We start from the raw sequence: 19189 nt of genomic DNA, 5'->3' as shown, positions 1-19189 counted from the left end.
TCGCCCAAATCGCCGCCGTCGTCACCGCCATCGCCCCAAATCGTCGCCACCACCCTCCGCCGCCCTCGGCCATGTCGCCTCCCTCGTCGGAGGGCGTCTCGCGTCCGCCCCGCCGCCGTCCTCCGCAGCTCCTTGGCGTCGCCCCACCGAAGATGCACCTCCGCTCCGCCCCGACCTCGTCCGCCTCCGCTCCACCCGCACCGCATGTCGCCGCCCCGCCCCTCACCTACACTACACGCCGTGGACCAGCTCCGCGCGCCTCCGCCCCATGCCGCATGTTGCTGCTCGCTCCCTGCTCGGCCACCGCGCCGACTTCGCTCCACCCGCCGTCGCCGCCACCAGATGGTGTCGAAGAACAACAACCGCGGAGAAGAAGAATATGTGCAGCTGTACAGTGGCCGAACACCAGCCGCGCGGTCGCTGGCCGATTTTATATCTTCTTTTTGGACAATCTGTTGGAGTTGCTATTTTGCATCTCCGTTCTGGACCATCTTTTGGAGTTGAGCCTTTTTCAGAGATGTAAAAAACACTTTTTAGTGCTCGAAATTTTTACATCATCGGTTTGGAGCATCAAAATATACATCATCTGTTGGACCAAACGTAAAAATACCTAACTTTTGGACCACGTGGGGGCAAAAAACACTGCTCCAATACATGGTCCATATGTAAATAAATTTGGACCGCGGCCTCCTGGTGATGTAAAATTGAAAATTTTGTGGTGCAAATTCACATCACGGGATGCAATTGATGTAAAACCGCGGCCTCCCGACAAATTCCCAAACCCACTTCATTCCCCTTCCGCCTCGCGTCCGCCCGCCCGTTCCCCGCCTGCCGCCGCCCCGCTCTGTCCGCCTTCACCCCGCGCCACACGCTGTCGCCCCGCTCCCCGCTCGGCCACCGAAGAAGACACCGAGGGCCAAGTCCGGTTACTTCAGCGTGAGGGCAAAGCCCTCCAGGAACTTCGGAGCAGAGTTCTCCGACACTGGGCGGCGTTGGTGGCTCGACACGTATCCCACCACCGATGAGGCCGCGCGTGCCTACTACTTGGCAGTGTGGCATGCCAGACGGCCGAAGAAAGACCTCAACTTTCCGAAGGTCGAATCCCACGCGATGGTGGAGTGGCTCGTGCCGCAGGGCATCCGGATGGAGGAGATGTCGACGAAGAAGGCGGAGAAGAGATCGCGGTTGTCGTCGCTCCCGACGAGAGCAACGAGGCGCCAATGGCTCGGTTTACGCAAGAGCATCCGTAGTACGTCCAGACCGAGCTGGAGGACTACTGGAAGCGCGATGTCGACGCGAAAAAGAAGGGGGTGAAGAAGGAGGATGAGGCTGGCCCCTCGATCGTGATCCCTATCGAGTCGTCGGATGAGGACTGAGGTGACTCCGAGGAGGAGGACGAGGGGTGCGATGACCCGACTAAGGACGAGTTCTGGGAGCAGTTCCGCAACTCCGACGACGAGGAGTAGTTTCATCAAATACTTCGAATAAGTAGTAGTTGAATTTGTCTATGAAACTGTTGAATTTCATGTTTGAACTATGTTGAGATGAAGTAGTAGTTGGTCGTTTGAATCTTCGTTTTTGAACATCTGTTGGAGTTGCTCTTTTTTGCAAGTCTCCGCTTTAAACCATCTGTTGGAATTGAGCCTTTTTCGGAGATGTAAAAATGAATTTTTGGTGCTCTAAATTTGGACCATCACCGGTTTGGACCATCTATCGAAGATGCTCTTAGGGGGTGGTATTTTGCTATATTCGGATAGTAGATGCTCTAAGAGCATCTCCAATAGCCGCTGTCGTGGGTATAAGCCTGACAGTAGATGTGTAGGGTACGAATGAGATGGACAGAGTCCTAGCTACTGCGAGGTTGTAGGAGTTCAGGCCCCTCTGCGGTGGAGGTAACAGCCCTACGTCTCAGTGCTCTCAAAGCTTGTTACCGAGTGTAATATGGAGTACAAAGATTTACTAACCCTTTTACCAGTGGGGGAGGGCGGCTTATATAGAGTGCGCTGCCCTCCACAACGGTTCTGATTCAAGGGTGGAGTAGTGGCGATTGAATGCATACGTTACAGGTAACGTATGCTCTAAATGCTAGTAAATGCACCCGGAAACGTACAACAGTTTCCCTCCAGAGAGGTTACGGCGCACCGAGTGTATCCAGTCGGTAGGCTCGGTGTTTTTCGAATGTTAATCTCCGGCTGGATGATTCTGGGCCTGTTACCGACTGGATGATGGGGGCACCTTAATTCAGTCGGGCATACTTAAGGTCCTGTCCCTTGTGTGGGGTAGTCCTTTGGTAGGACCTGTAGGATAGGCCTATGACCCTACCCTAGGACTATGACCCCATCATTAGTCCCCGAATGGATTGGGGTTGAAACGTCAAAGCAGTGCTCGGGGTTCAGATCTGACTGGACTAGGTTCGGCTTGGGCGTTGCTTGCCTCTATCCATTTTATCTCTCCTGACCAATGGTCCGAGTGGAGGTGTTTTGCGAAACAGACTGTCGGGAACCGAGTGCTTTCGCGACATCTTTTGACGCGACTGGTCAACTGATAGCGGCGGATTTTCCGGGATCTCAAATTTCGGGTTCCGTGCGCTCAGCGGGGACGACGTCAGCGCGCTTGAGTAGTGCCTGACTCCTCGATCCTCGCACCTTCAACTCCTCCATTGACATCGCCGCGGCTGGTTGGGCAGATAAGAATTTGGGCCCGTTCGCCAGTGACCAAGTCGGTGCTCTATTTAACTCTGATTGACGAGACCCTTTGGTTACGCTCGCCGAATCCTCCGCTATTGCCTGCTTCGTCTTCCTCGCCACCTCCTGCGCTCATACACCCTTCTCTTCCCCTCCTTCTCGAGAGCTCGTCGTCGCCGCCATGACCAAAGATCAGACCAGCAAGATGGAGGCAAGGAAGAAGAAGAACAAGGCGGCGGCTGCTCAGCGGCGACAGCGGCCGTTGCTGGCGGGTTGGATCCAGGGAGACTTTCTCCCCTTCACAGTGACGGAGGGGGACCTGCTGGAGCTGGTAGAGCACGGCCAGCTCGTGCATAAGTCCTGGAGGCTGCCGGCGGACGACGAGGTCGAGCCGGCGCCACGGGAGGGGGAGCGCGTCTTGCTCCTCAGCCATGTTCACAGAGGTTTCTCTCTCCCCCGCATCCTTTCTTCAAAGGTATCATGAATCATTTTGGTGCTCAACTCCATCACTTCCCTCCGAATGCCATCGCCCACCTTTCTGCCTTCATTGTTTTGTGCGAGTGCTTTATCGGTTGCCCCCCATTGGGGTTTATTCAAACATATCTTCTCCGCCCGCTCTCAAACCATCAAACGTCTTAGTCAGTCGGATGACAAGACGCATCTCCTCCAGCTCTGCGGGGGTTTAGGGTTTCAGAAGAAGAGTCGGAGTAGCTACCCTGCTCTCCAGTTGAGCGAGTCGGTTAGGAACTGGCAGTCGACGTGGTTCTACTGCCAGGACATAGCCTGTCCGAACGTGTCGACTGGGCTGCCTCCATTTAGTCTAGACCGCCCTGCTCCGCCCAAGCAACTCGCCCTCTCGAAAGCCGAGAAGAACGACATCCAGCCTTTGGTCGAGGCACTCGTGGATGTTGTCAGGAGGGGGGTCACCGGTATTGACCTGCTGGAAGTCTTCATCGGTCGACGAATCCAGCCTCTGCAGGCCCACCACCACGCTATGTGGCACTACACAGGGCCCGAGGATTCCACACGGACCAACGTGGAGGGCATTCTCGAGGAGAAGGTGACCTCATGGGTGCTCCAAATCACGGGTCCCTGTGAGAACCCCAAAGGAGCCCGCCGAGTGACGCCTTACAGCGCGGACAACCCTCCACCGAATCAGGTGAGCAGCATTAGCCGAGGGCATTGAACTGTCTTGAGTTCAGTCGTTTATTTATATCTCCGTGTGATGCTTAATGTTTCCGACTAAAACTCATGCAGGAGTGGACCAACTGGTCTTCCCCCGTCTCGAACGGGAATCCGGAGGAAGAGGAGGAAGAAGGTAGCCAGGAGGGGAGCGTGGAGAGCGCCGAATACGTCTCCGACAGCGGGGAGTCGGAGGACGAAGACAACAAGGAAGAGGAGGAGGATGAAGAGCCAGATTCGCCACCTCCGCGGCCAGAGCATCGGAGTAAACGTCGGCATGAGCCTGCCGTCCCTTCAGCCCCTCCTACGTCGTCGAGTGCTCCGCCTGCTGCCCCGGCGGTACCGAGTGTTCGAGGCATCAAGAGGGCCAGGGACGCAGCCGCTGAACTTGCAGGCCAGTCCTCCAGGGCGCCCAAGCCGAGTGGGCCCAAACCTAGAAAGGCTCTGCCGCGGATGAGGATGGCCATCCCCGTCACCTCCACGTAAGTGAATCTAACTGTCGGCTCTTTCTGTTGGCCGAGTGAACTCCTGTTTTACAAGTCGAATGGACTTCACTCGACAGGGTTGCCACTTCTGCGACCTCGCCGGCCCGCCAAGGGGACGACCCCATGGACACGGACAACGTCGTTTCGTCTCAGCCAGGTATGTTGTGGGAGAGTCGGGTATTTTATTCCTGTAGACTGCGCCATCCTTTTCTTTTTCTGAGGCGTTATGTTATTTGGCTTGTCAGGGGCGATCTGCCTGGACGAGGGTGACCAGTGGAGAGCCGACCCCATCGTGGAGCCTGTCCTAGAGCCTATCCAGGAGCCTGTCCTCGAGGCCAGTCTTCCTGCTGCCGCCCCTGCCGCCAATGCTCCCCCGACCGAAGTGCCTCCACCGACTGAAGTGCCTCCACCGACTGAACCGGTGCCGTTGGGCGAGGAACCTACTGGGGCGAACCTTGGGATGCCCCGTGAACTTCCCACGATTCCCGGTTCGTCGAATGCTGAATTCAGCATTCGGTGTGTCCTAGAGGAGCAGGTGGGGGCGGCCAAGGGGGCCATGATCCAGGCGGAGCTGATGGCCGGAGAGGCCAAGAGGGCTTATGACTCCGTTGCAACCTTGTACCGGCGGAGCTTGGAGCTGCGCGATGACATCCGAGTAAGTAGTCTAGTAAGTACTTGCTTTTCTTCTGTAACCCACTGGGTGTTGTCTGCTGTTTGCAATGGGTTCACTCCGAGTGAACCCAGTGGGTGTAGTCCCCGAGACTTCTGTCGAGTGCTTGCACCGACAGTTGTCTTTATACATTTGGTCTTTATTTTAGTTGTGTCCGTAGAAAATATTTCCGAGTGCGAGTACTTATTGCAGTCGGAGCGCTCTTGCGGTAAGAGTCTCCGAGAGTAAGTTGCACGCAGGTGGAGTAGTATTAGCCCCTGAGGCGTAGGTGAAAACATGCATCTCAATAGGGCGGGCCTGCTTGAGGTGCATGCCAGTGGGGTCACTCTCAGTGAACCCACTGTGTGTAGTCCCCGAAACCGCTGTCGACTGCTTGCGTCGGGAGGGGTCTGAAGAACTTATACTGTGTATTGAGAAACTTGCTGATTACCCTTTGTTTCGTGGTGTAGAAAACTTGTGAAATGGGAACTGCTTATGAAGCCTTGAGGGCGGAGAGGAACCAGTATGCTAGTGAACTGGAAGCTGCAATGCTCGCCATGGCCGGCATGAAGGACGCGCTGGAAGTTCGAGAGAAGTCCTTGGAGGCAAACAGGGTGTTGGTGGCGGAGGAGGAGAAACTGAAGAAACAGAGGACTGAACTGCACAATCAAATGGCTGTTCGGAACAAACGATGGACAGCTCAGGAGAAGTATGTGAACGACTGGGCTGTCCAGATGATGACTCGTCTGGCAGGTAAGTCTTATGCTTTGTCGAGTGGTTGTACCGTGTGATGAACACTCGGTTTTTACTGTCTGTTTGCTCGTTTGGTGCAGATTTTTGTGGTGACGCCGAAGCTGAAGCGGCGGCTGTAGAGCGGTCCATGAAGGACAATGTGCCACTCGGGGAGGACGCCAACCGGGATCTGCTCCGGGCGCATATCCGTGTAGGCAAAGTGGGTCCTTTCGTCAGCCGACTGAGAGAAGTCATCGGCCGCATTGAGAAGGAGCTTTGGCCGGAAGACGAGTCGCGGCAGGAGATGGAGACTCTGTTGGGGCGACTGGAGGAGATTCCGGACCGAGTGCAATCCTGAAAGAAATCGGCAGCGCGGTGCGGTGCTGAGGTTGCGCTGTCCTTGGTCCGAGTCCATTGCAAGGAGGTGCGGGAAGATAAGATGAAAGCATTGAAGGTCGCCAAAACGAAGAAGCTTCAATTCGAAGACTTCATGGAGACGTTCCTTGAGACTGCCACCCGCATCGCTGATGGAATCGACTTGGACACTTTTGTGGAGCCCTCTAGTCCTGACGCCGGCCCGGCTGACGCGTGATCAAACTTTATCCTCGGTATGCCGAGTGTTTACCTGTAAGATACTGTGGCCACTTCTGTTGGCCGTCATACTTTTAGATCGGTGCGGGTAATCTGGATCCGCACTGAGTCAACTATCGTTTTTGGACTTATGTTGTCGGAATGAAAACATTTAGTCTTTTGTTGAAATGTTGTTTCGAGTGGAACACTTACTGCGTACTCGGAGAAGATTAAGACTTAGGTGATTCTTGGTCACGTCTAAGTCCCCGAGTGCGACGTATAGTGCACACTCGGAGGAAGTTAGAACTTAGGCGATTCAGGACCGCAGCTAAGTCCCCGAGTGTGACGTATAGTGCACACTCGGAGGTAGTTACTACTTAGGTGATTCGTGATCACAACTAAGTCCCCGAGTGCGACGTATAGTGCACACTCGGAGGAAGGTTAGTACTTAGGTGATTCTTGATCACATCTAAGTCCCCGAGTGCGACGTATAGTGCACACTTGGAGGAGGTTAATACTTAGGTGATTCAGGATCGTAGCTAAGTCTCCGAGTGCGACGTATAGTGCACCCTCGGAGGAAGGTTAATACTTAGATGATTCTTGATCACATCTAAGTCCCCGAGTGTGACGTGTAGTGCACACTCGGAGAACGTTAATACTTAGGCGATGCTGGATCGCAGCTAAGCCCCCGAGTGTGACGTGTAGTGCACACTCGGAGAAAGTTAATACTTAGGCGATGCTGGATCGCAGCTAAGCCCCCGAGTGTGACGTGTAGTGCACACTCGGAGAAAGTTAATACTTAGGCGATGCTGGATCGCAGCTAAGCCCCCGAGTGTGACGTGTAGTGCACACTCGGAGAACGTTAATACTTAGGCGATGCTGGATCGCAGCTAAGCCCCCGAGTGTGACGTGTAGTGCACACTCGGAGAAAGTTAATACTTAGGCGATTCGGGATCGCAGCTAAGCCTTCGAGTGTGACGGGTAGTGCACACTCGGAGAAAGTTAATACTTAGGCGATTCAGGATCGCAGCTAAGCCTCCGAGTGTGACGTGTAGTGCACACTCGGAAAAAGTTAATACTTAGGCGATTCTGGATCGCAGCTAAGCCCCTGAGTGTGACGTGTAGTGCACACTCGGAGAAAGTTAATACTTAGGCGAGTCAGGATCGCAGCTAAGCCCCCGAGTGTGACGGGTAGTGCACACTCGGAGAAAGTTAATACTTAGGCGATTCAGGATCGCAGCTAAGCCCCCGAGTGTGACGGGTAGTGCACACTCGGAGAAAGTTAGTACTTAGGCGATTCAGGATCGCAGCTAAGTTTTTTTTTGTGTGTGTGAGAACTCTGAATCTGCACAAAACTGAATCTGCTGAATATATTATTTCTTCAAACTTGTTCGTTACACTGCTTCAGTCGACTATCACGTATAAAAACGCTTGAGGAGATCTCCGTTCCATGCGCGCGGCTCGTCTGTCTCCCTCTGAATATTGTAGAGTCTGTATGCTCCGTTGTTCAGCACCTTGGAAATGATGAAAGGCCCCTCCCAGGCCGGAGCCAACTTGTGGGGTCTTTGCTGATCCACTCGGAGCACTAAATCGCCAGCTTGAAATGTGCGACTCCTGAAGTGACGTGCGTGAAAGCGTCGCAGATCTTGTTGGTAAATTGTTGAGCGAGTGAGTGCCATCTCGCGCTCCTCCTCTAGAAGATCGACTCCATCTTGCCTTGCTTGTTCCGCTTCGGCTTCGGAGAAGAGTTCGACTCGCGGGGCATTGTGAAGCAGGTCACTCGGAAGGACCGCTTCTGCTCCATAGACGAGGAAGAACGGCGATCGCCCCGTTGATCGATTTGGAGTGGTGCGGAGGTCCCAAAGTACTGAAGGTAACTCGGTGACCCATGCACCACCAGCATGTCCTACCTCTCGCAAGAGCCGAGGCTTCAAACCTTGAAGGATAAGTCCGTTCGCACGCTCAGCTTGTCCATTGGATTGCGGATGTGCTACGGAAGCAAAATCCACTCGGATTCCCTGACCCGCACAGAAGCCTTTGAATCTGTCCGAGTCAAAGTTTGTTCCATTGTCTGTGATTATGCTGTGAGGCACCCCGAATCTGGAAATGATGTCCCTGACAAACTTGATAGCTGTTGAGGCATCGAGTTTCTTGATGGGCTTGGCTTCTATCCATTTGGTAAACTTGTCGACTGCCACCAACAGATGTGTGTAGCCTCCTTGGCCTGTCTTGAATGGTCTGACAGTGTCTAATCCCCAAACTGCAAATGGCCACACAAGTGGGATTGTCTTTAGCGCAGATGTTGGCTTGTGGGACTTGTTGGAGTAGAACTGACAGCCTTCACATCGGTCGATCATAGCTTTGGCCATCTCGTTAGCCTGCAGCCAGAAGAATCCAGCTCTGAATGCCTTGGCGACGATTTCTCTCGAAGAAGCATGATGGCTGCAGGTACCCGAGTGGATATCCTCTAGGATCAACTGTCCTTCCTCTGGGGAAATGCAACGTTGGAGGACGCCCGAAACACTCTCCTTGTACAATTGACCGTCAATGACAGTGAATGCCTTCGACCTGCAAACTATTTGCCGGGCTTGGACTTCATCTTCTGGAAGTTCCTGTCTCAGGATATATGCCATGATCGGCACAGTCCAATCGGGAATGACTACCAGAATCTCTATGACTAGATCAACCACAGCATGCACATCGACTTCAGTCGGATCTGTTGCGCTCTTGGGTTGTACTGGTTCTTCCGTGAAGGGATCTTCTTTGACTGAAGGAAGATGGAGGTGCTCGAGAATGACATCACTCGGGACTGGTCTCCGAGTGGATCCGAGTTTTGCCAACTCGTCAGCTGCTTGGTTCTTCAGTCTTGGAACATGATGAAGTTCTAGACCCTCAAACTTCTTCTCCAGCTTCCTGACTGCATGCAGTATGTCATCATGGTGGGGTTCCTTACGTCCCACTCTTTCATCACTTGATTGACCACCAAATCCGAATCGCCGTAGACCATCAGGCGACGGACGCCGAGTGAGATGGCCATGCGCAATCCGTAGAGGAGAGCTTCATACTCCGCCTCGTTGTTGGAGGAATCAAAGTGTATCTGGAGCACGTATTTGAGCTTGTCGCCTTTGGGTGATATGATCACAACACCAGCGCCGGATCCATTCAACATCTTAGACCCATCGAAGAACATTGTCCAATGAGCCGAGTAGATGTGAGTCGGTTGCTGTTGTTCTACCCATTCTGCTATAAAGTCAGCCAGGGCTTGAGACTTAATAGCTTTCTTGGCCTCAAACTTGATGTCACAGTACAGCATCTCCATTGCCCACTTTGCCACTTGGCCTGACGCGTCTCGATTGTGGAGAATTTTCGACAAAGGAGCATCAGAAACGACAGATACCGAGTGGTCTTGGAAATAATGGGCCACCTTCTTCGCACTCATATAGATCCCATAGATAAGCTTCTGATAATGGGGATACCTCTGCTTGGAAGGGGTCACGACTTCGGAGACGTAGTACACTGGCCGCTGAACTTTGTATGCTTTACCTTCCTCTTCTCGCTCGACTGTAAGAACAGTACTAACGACTTGATTTGTGGCCGCGATATATAGAAGAAGGGGCTCTTCACTGAGCGGAGCAGTAAGAACCGGCTGGGTGGAAAGCAGGACTTTGAGGTCGTTGAATGCGACTTGGGCTTCGTCTGTCCACTCGAAGGTATCCGACTTCTTCATGAGTCGGTACAGAGGAAGTGCTTTTTCGCCGAGTCGACTGATAAACCTGCTCAAAGCCGCTAGGCAACCTGTGAGCCGTTGAACATCGTGTATTCTGACCGGCCTATCCATTCGGACGATGGTCCCGATCTTTTCGGGGTTAACATCGATCCCTCGTTCGGAAACGAAGAAACCGAGTAACTTTCCGCTGGGAACACGGAATGAACATTTGGCTGGGTTTAGCTTGATATCGTACCTACGAAGGTTGGTGAATGTTTTTGCCAAGTCAGTCAGCAGGTCGGAACCTTTGCGTGATTTGACTACGATATCACCCATATATGCCTCCACATTGCGACCGATCTGGTCGAGGAGACATTTTTGGATCATGCGCATAAAGGTAGCTCCTGCATTCTTCAGACCGAAAGGCATAGTGATGTAGCAGAAGCACCCAAACGGGGTGATGAAGGCTGTTTTCAACTCATCGGGACCATACAGACGGATCTGATGATAACCCGAGTAGGCATCAAGGAACGACAAACGCTCGCATCCCGCAGTCGAATCGACAATTTGATCTATGCGGGGGAGCGGAAAATGGTCTTTCGGGCAGACCTTATTGAGGTGCTTGAAGTCAATGCACATTCGGAGTGACTTGTCCTTCTTGGGCACCATGACGACATTGGCGAGCCACTCGGAGTGGTGAACCTTGCGAATGAAGTTGGCAGCCAGCAGCTTGGCCTCCTCTTCTCCGATTGCCTTCCTCTTGTGCGCGGCGGACTGACGCAGGCGCTCTCGGACGGGCTGAGCGACGGGATCCACATGCCGTCGGTGCTCAGCCAACTCCCTGGGTACACCCGGCATGTCAGAAGGTTTCCATGCGAAGATGTCCCAGTTCTCATGGAGGAATTGGGTGATCTCGGCTTCCTATTTAGGATCGAGGGTGGTGGAGATGTTCGTCGGGGCGGCAGACTCGTTCGTCGGGTGGATGCTGATTTTCTTCGTCTCTCCCGCCGACTGGAACGCGGACTCAGAAGTTGGTTTCTTCGAGCGCATCAGGTCGGCAGGGTCGACTGTCTTCTTGTATTCGTCGAGCTCGAGCACCGCCATCTGATGGTCGGCGATTCTTGATCCCTCTTGCAGACACTCCTCGGCTCGCTGGCGGTTGCCGGTGATGGTGATAACGCCTTTTGGGCCCGGCATCTTCAGCTTCAAGTATACATAGCACGGGCGTGCCATGAAACTCACGTACGCCGGGCGGCCCAAAATAGCATGGTAAGCACTCTGGAAATCCACCACCTCGAATGTGAGCTTCTCCTTGCGAAAGTTTTTGTCGGAGCCGAAAGTGACGTCCAACGCGATCTGGCCGAGTGACTTGGCCTTCCGCCCGGGGACGACTCCGTGGAACTGCATATTGCTCTCGCTGAGTTTGGGCATCGGAATGCCCATTCCCTTGAGGGTGTCGGCGTACATGATGTTCAGTCCGCTACCGCCGTCCATGAGAACTTTACGCAGTCGGACTCCTTCCACCACCGGGTCGACGACCAGAGCCTGTCTTCCTGGAGTGGGGACATGTATTGGATGGTCCAACTGATCAAAGGTGATCGCAGTCTGAGACCATCTAAGGAACTTGGGAGCAGTCGGAACGGCCATGTTGACCTCTCTGTTCACCAACTTCAGACGACTCTTGCTTTCGACATTAGCAAAAATCATGAGGGTTGCATGGACTTGGGGGAACGAATCCTCCTTGTCTTCCTCGTCCTGCTCGGGATTCTTCTCACTCGGTTGTCCTTCGCTGAACCCCTGGATCAGGAGACGACACTGCCGAGTGGTATGCTTCGCGTATATGGGTTTGCCTTCTTCGTCCATCTTCGTGTGAATTGGACAAGGCTGATCCAGGATGGGATTGTTGAACGGCTTCTTCTTGGGGGTAAACTGTGCTTTCCCTTTGCCCTTGGACTTGGCGCTGGTTACAGCTGCAACTTCTGCTTGCGGTGTGGGTGGAACCTTCTGTTTCTGCTTCCGAGCGTTACCTCCATCGGTATCGCCGACTGTCTTGTGTTTACCGCTCCGGATGCGGTCTTCTTCCTCGCCATTTGCATAACGAGCAGCTATCTCCATCATCTTGCTCATGGAGATGTCGCCTGTCCGGCCGAACTTTAAGTACAACTCTCTGTATCGTACGCCTGCCTTGAATGCGCAGACCGCTTGATGCTCGGTGACGCTCTCCACCGTGTGGTAAAGAGTCGTCCATCGCTGGATGAAGTCGCGCAAGGGCTCATTCGGCTTCTGGACACAGCGCTGAAGCTCCACAAGGCCTGCAGGGCGTTTGCACGTCCCTTCGAAGGTCCTGATGAACACTCGGGCAAGATCTGCCCAACTGTAAATGCTTGATGGGGCTAACTGGTTCAGCCAAGCTCGCGCCGAGCCGTCGAGCATCAGAGGGAGGTGCTTCATAGCGACATAGTCGTCCCCTCCTCCGATCTGGACTGCCACTCGGTAGTCGTCTAGCCATGTTTCAGGCTTGGATTCCCCCGTAAATTTGTCGATTCCCGCTGCCAATCGGAAGTTGGGCGGGATGTCAGCCGAGCAGATGGCTCGACTAAAACACTCGGGGCCGGACACGATGGTCCTGCCGCCACTTGGACGATCCAGATCGTGGCCATCGCGGTGGGCTCGACCACTGTCGACTCTTCACTGGGCGATTCGCCCTCTTGCGTCGGGTCTCGGGTCGTAAGTGTCGTGACTGAACGCCGATCATCATGATGTCGGGACCCATAGGGCCCACCCCGCGGAGGGGTGCGTGAACAGCGGCGATCTTCACGGATTATGGAACGACTGCCTCCCCTGTGGTGCTGATAGGAGCCGGGGCTGTGAACCGACCGATGCGCGTTTGCATGGGCGGAACTGTTGTGGATCCGATTGTGCGACTGGGAGACTGCCGAATTCTGCTGCTGCGCCGTGTGCAACAGAGCACGGATCTGCTCGATTCCTCTTCCTGCCTCTGAATCAGTCGGCTGGAGGGAATCGGCGATCTTGGCTGCCGCAGCCAAGTTGAGGAGAGGTGTGCGGAAAAACTCTACGTTGCTCTGCCGGGTGTGCCGACTGGTAGAACGGCGAGGCGGACGGCGTGCACCGGATGCTTCACCGACTTCGCGCTCGTTCCGGCCGGCCTGATGGGGATCTTCATGGGTGTTGGCCATGTGAACTTCTGCTGCAGGTCTGCGGCCCACATACTCAGAAGGAAACTCAGTCGGAACCGAGCCCGAGCAATGGGGACGCGGGGCAACCACAACAGACTCCAGAACCGCCACTTGAGAGGACGCGAACTGGCGCGCTCAGGCATCCTGCACCCAACGTTGTAGACGCGGACTGCGAGATCGCTTGCTGCGGCGCGTGACGAAGGTGCAAGCCGGCAATGGAGCCGATTGTTGGAGAAGAAGAACGCCGCGAGCGCCAGCACGGAAGTGCGTGGCCCCGCGACGGGGAAGCGCCTCGACGTCGAGAGGTGCCTCCCGAAGCCACGTCGAATCGTCGACGACGAAGGAAAGAGCGCCGAAGAGGATCTGGTGACCCATGCTCGAACCTCCACCGGACGACATGACGAAAGGAAATAGTCGCAAACTCGCCGGAAGTCGCTTAGACGCCTGCCCCAAGGTGGGCGCCAACTGTCGTGGGTATAAGCCTGACAGTAGATGTGTAGGGTACGAATGAGATGGGCAGAGTCCTAGCTACGGCGAGGTTGGATGAGTTCAGGCCCCTCTGCGGTGGAGGTAACAGCCCTACGTCTCAGTGCTCTCGGAGCTTGTTACCGAGTGTAATATGGAGTACAAAGATTTACTAACCCTTTTACCAGTGGGGGAGGGCGGCTTATATAGAGTGCGCTGCCCTCCACAACGGTTCTGATTCAAGGGTGGAGTAGTGGCGATTGAATGCATACGTTACAGGTAACGTATGCTCTAAATGCTAGTAAATGCACCCGGAAACATACAACAGTTTCCCTCCAGAGAGGTTATGGCGCACCGAGTGTATCCAGTCGGTAGGCCCGGTGTTTTCCGAATGTTAATCTCCGACTGGATGATTCTGGGCATGTTACCGACTGGATGATGGGGGCACCTTAATTCAGTCGGGCATACTTAAGGTCCTGTCCCTTGTGTGGGGTAGTCCTTGGGTAGGACCATTTAGGACAGGCCTATGACCCTACCCTAGGACTATGACCCCATCAGCCGCGCAACATGCGACGCACAAAAAAACACTTTACAACGTTGAAATAGTCATTTTTTTTGCGTGCAGCCTAGTGCTAGCTTCAGCGGCCGCTAGAAACTATAGCGCGCGTGAGCCGCTCCAATAGCCGCTGCAAATAAACGACGCACGCGAACAACACAAACAACATATACACATCATACAAAACCAAAAATATCAAATACATAAAAAATAATCAACAATAATTACTCCCATCTTATTACAACACAAACAAATTCTTTATCTTTCAATACAACAAATCAGCATGCGTTTTGTCGTCTAATCAATACCCACCACTACTCGATGAGATCCTTCTGAAGATCATCATGTGTTTCGCTACGTCGGATGACATGATTGGAGGTAACAAACTGGGCCACCCTCGCCACCCTCCGCCGCAATCACACGGGATGTCCCAAGAGCTCATACTGAGAGTAGTCTAAATCTTGACCACACTCATTCTCAATGATCATGTTGTGCATGATCACACAAGTATGCATGATGTACCAAAGGATCTTTTGATCCCAAATAGCCGGTCCTTTTACAATAGCAAATTGGGCTTGAAAAAAATCCAAAAGCTCTCTCAACATCTTTCCTCGCTGTCGTGTGAGCATTGTGAACATCAAGATTTTTCTTACCTTGGATAGATGCCATCCATAAGATAGTAGCCATAGTTACATGTACCGCCATTTGCTACAAAACCGCTTCGATGGCGGTTTATCATTTGCAATCTTTTTTACGAGAGATGACTGATTAACAACGTTGATGTCATTCAAAGATCGAGGCATTTCATAAAAAGCATGTCAAATCTAAGTCTTTTGATCGGCCACCGCTTCAAGGATTATAGTGAAACCCTTTTTCTGACCGGAGCAAAAAAGATGGTGTGGGCGGCAGCGTGAGCGCGTGGAATGAAGGTAGGTGGAAGTTGCGGCGCATGCACTCGACTGTCCAGCTCACGGAACAGACGCACGATGCCATTTTGTCCTGAGCGTTAAACCATTTATGCCGCGTGTACGTTTTTTGCGTCTTCATTAAAGCTCCCGGAACGACTGTACACGCGCAAAATACAGTATTTTTTGGTACGACGTTTATATCACACGGGTGTTGAAGATGCTGAAACCCATGCAAAAAAAAAAAAGATGCTGAAACGCACTACATCGAATGTACTCGCGCGGTGCTACCCGTTAGCGGACCTATACGACTGGGCCACATATGCATCGACACGGCCATATATGCAGGTGACGGACGTCCTAATGTTAGGTGATTTTTCCAGCCCAAAGATAGGCACGCATGCAGGCGCCGGATGAAACACAGCTGTTGGATCGGCCGGCTGGCAGGTTCTTCCACGAGCACATGCAAATGTTCACAGGGCGCGTACTTCGCGATCGTGCGGGGATACGTACACACACCAAAACTGTGTAGTGTATATCCGCTCCCCCGTTTTCAGGAGCATCTCCCTGAGAGGGGGGCGTCTGTTAAATCTCCCGATTATGACCAGGAACTCGTGGTTAATGTTTTGCATCGTACGTGCTCGCATTGAAACGCGCGGACGGAGGGAGTAATAACTGTGTGTTTGCGTGGTCACGGTGATGGTGTGATCCCACGTTGTTGGACCATGTGTGCATGCATGCATCCCTAAGGTATATGCTCCGGTAATCTAGTCTCTATGTGTGCGTGCATGCATCCGTAAGGTATATGCTCCGGTAATCTGGTCTCTGTGTGTGCATGTCTTACAAAGATAATCACAGAACTGGCTCCCAGTAAACTAGGGACCATACAGATCGAAGAAGAGACATGCATGCATGGAGCCAAGACATGTTCACGCAACTGTTTCTTTTCCGTTGCGTGTTCTCTACAGAGTTGCTATATTGCCTCAATCACAATAATAGTTATCCGTGTGCCCCTTTTTTTTTACGCAAATAACATTAAAGCATTGTTAATAATATAGCCAGCTGTTGGCTATAAATCATTGTCATATCATCTATAACCCATTTTATAACCAACATGTATAACAATTGATTTAAAAAATGTACTACTTCTTTATTATAAGAACCACCTTTCACTCTCATAGAATGTCTAGAATCACGTGCTAGAGCTGACCTTCTCTTTCCTCCAACTAAGCAAAAATATACTAGTTTATTTTTTATAGCCACCTAACTCAGCTCTATTGTATTTGCTCTTATAGCAGAGTCTCATATGCGTTCAGCCGGTTATAGTTTATGGATTCCGCTTAAGAAACAAGCTCGTAGCCTCCATATTTGAAATTTGTGAAGGTACCGTTGGAAGCTCGCTTAGAAAACGATCTCGTAGTATCACAATTGTTTACTCCTGTTTCCGAGGCGACCGTTTGGATGGCTGCCACATGGCATCATCCCTAGCTATAAGAGTTCGGCGGTGACGCATGTCCATCACCTAAAGCCTAGTCGCCGCGTACGCTTCCTTGCCATGTCCTTTCCCCTCTGTAGTAATGTCATTGCGTCGGAAGGACACAACCTACTGGTTGAACCTCCCGTCCCAGAATTGGCATATACCGGCGCGGCATCCCCTCTCCCCGCGCCGCACTAGCCATGGCAGCCAGTGCTTCCTCCTCCCATAGCGGCTCTCGTGCCGCTTCCCCTTCCCGCGACAGCTCCCGTGATGTCAGCCATAGAGAATTTCCCAGCTCCCATGGTGGTGGGCGACGTCAATCTGCTGCGTCGAGCGCCATAGTATCCATCAATGTTATCGTCTCCATTGATGCCGCTGGCCATGTCGACCTCGAGCCAAAGGCCCGAGTTGTTGTTGTCACAAAGAGGAGGCGCATGACGACGAGGAGCGGTTCTACCTTGCAACAACCGTCGCAGATGAGCGGTGACAGTTCATGGTTGCCGCTCGTGAGTTTGACTCCTACACATTCTTCGACGGTCTCTAGGAGAAGACGACAATGTCGGCGAGTAGATGACTGCAGCGGTACCGTTGGTAGTAGTGCGTAGCAATGTTCAACAACACATTGCATATTTTAGAGACATTGCTCACCAACATTTGATGTAGTAAAAATATGTAATGTGATAACGACATTTGAAGTCGCAAAAAATATATACTTAACTGAACATACGAATTTGAAATAAACAGAAGAAATAACCACATTTTTTTTTCCAGGGAAAAACCCACAAATATGAAGTCTGTATTATGACGATTATGTACTTGGGAGTCGCCGCCGTAGCGTCCAAATGTCATATGCCGTATGGCAGTTCTGCTAAAGTAAAACTACCGGGCCCTACCATGTAATCCATGCATAGGAGTACAGAATATGGAGATACCTGCATATTCCTACGATGCAAAAATGTCAAACTACCGGCCCCTACCATGTACTCCACGCATATAGTAGGCCTTAAATGGTGTGTGTGAGCACAGGTGTGGCTGAGATTGAATTGCACGTAATCCCCACATACAGGTGTGAGCACAGGAGTAGTAATCTCGTGCCTATTAACGAGCTTTAACGTACCTACTCAATACCCAATTAAACGAAAGCAGGTACTCCAGATTGGCCTGAAATTCCATGTATACGATCTCGTATAGACTAGCAACTACTCCATGTATACGGTAGCACCTCTCTAATACATGATACTCCATGTATACGGTTTGAAGGATTAAAGGGATTGAATTTTAGACAATAATATCATTCAGCAGTATTTTCTGCATAATCTATAGGACGACGAACGAAAGATATCAAAATCAAAGTAATGTTTTCTCAGATTGCAACCAATATATGAAATGACTAAGTCAAGCATAAAAAAAAGTAAAAAAATATATTCATATGAATCACCACGTAAGATCAATGATATCGGATTTAAATATGCAAAACTTATCTCACATCTAGATGTGTTCTACCAACACCTTATATGGTAGTACTAAGTTATCATCATGATATATCACAAGTGTCTCTTCTTATCCAATTAATGACATGTCATCTTTTTGCGAACATATGTGATGATATGTCATGACAGCTAAATACCTAGCTGGCACTGTAGAATTCTCTCAGGATGTACCGAGGGCATCTTCAATAGTTTGTATGTAGTCTTTTTGGTAAAATTGTTTATGTCATCAATCAATAAGAGATCATACAACCACTCCAATGACTACATCTAAATTATCGAACAGGAGAAGAGGAAATAAATGCAATTGCTCTCTATATATGAGTAACCTTGGAGTTTGTGTAAGAGTTGTTGGTTAATCTACATACTCATTTATTTAGTACAATTTTCCTCTCTCTCTTTACTTATTTATTGCCACATCATCATATATCCTAGATGATAAAGTTACCAACAACTATCTTACAGCCATTGAAGATGCTTCGAGAGGCCTAAATGGATGGAGTTTCGCTTGTTTCATTTAACATGATCACAAGGGAGAATGTTCCCATCGTGGGCACAAGCTCATTATATGTGTTAATAATTTGCCTGGACGTGCCCCTTTTTCTTAAATGTTGTGCCAGGCGCGGAGAATATGGAGGGGACGTACGTACACGCAGTATCGCGATTAAACCCGTTCGACCCTGTGCTGGTTTTACTAGTGCTGTTTGATTGATACGTACTCCTACACGGCCCATCTGCGACAAGTGCGACCTAGAAGATGGATGCATGGCCGCCGCGCCGACATATCAGTCTCGCGTGTTGATTGGCGAGAGGGAAGTTGAGTAGTTGTTGCGGCATGTGAGGGCATTCAACCCGCCCTCGCCTTCTCTGTCAATCGCTCTCAATCCAGGGGAAACGTTGGCTAATCCATGCGTGCACGCATGTGCACTTAATTTGGGATAAAGAGAGTATTATGTGTGAGATCCTAATATCTTGATTTGCAAACTATGTGTGATGATAGTTATGTTGCCATGAATATTATGATGTGATAAATATATGTGAATTAAAATGATAAAGTTTTGCCCATAGAGAAGCAAAATTTAAATGGGACAGGA

This window comes from Hordeum vulgare, chromosome 5H (genome assembly GCF_904849725.1).
Source record: "Hordeum vulgare subsp. vulgare chromosome 5H, MorexV3_pseudomolecules_assembly, whole genome shotgun sequence".
NCBI lineage: Eukaryota > Viridiplantae > Streptophyta > Magnoliopsida > Poales > Poaceae > Hordeum > Hordeum vulgare.
Note: the sequence above shows the minus strand (reverse complement) of the source record.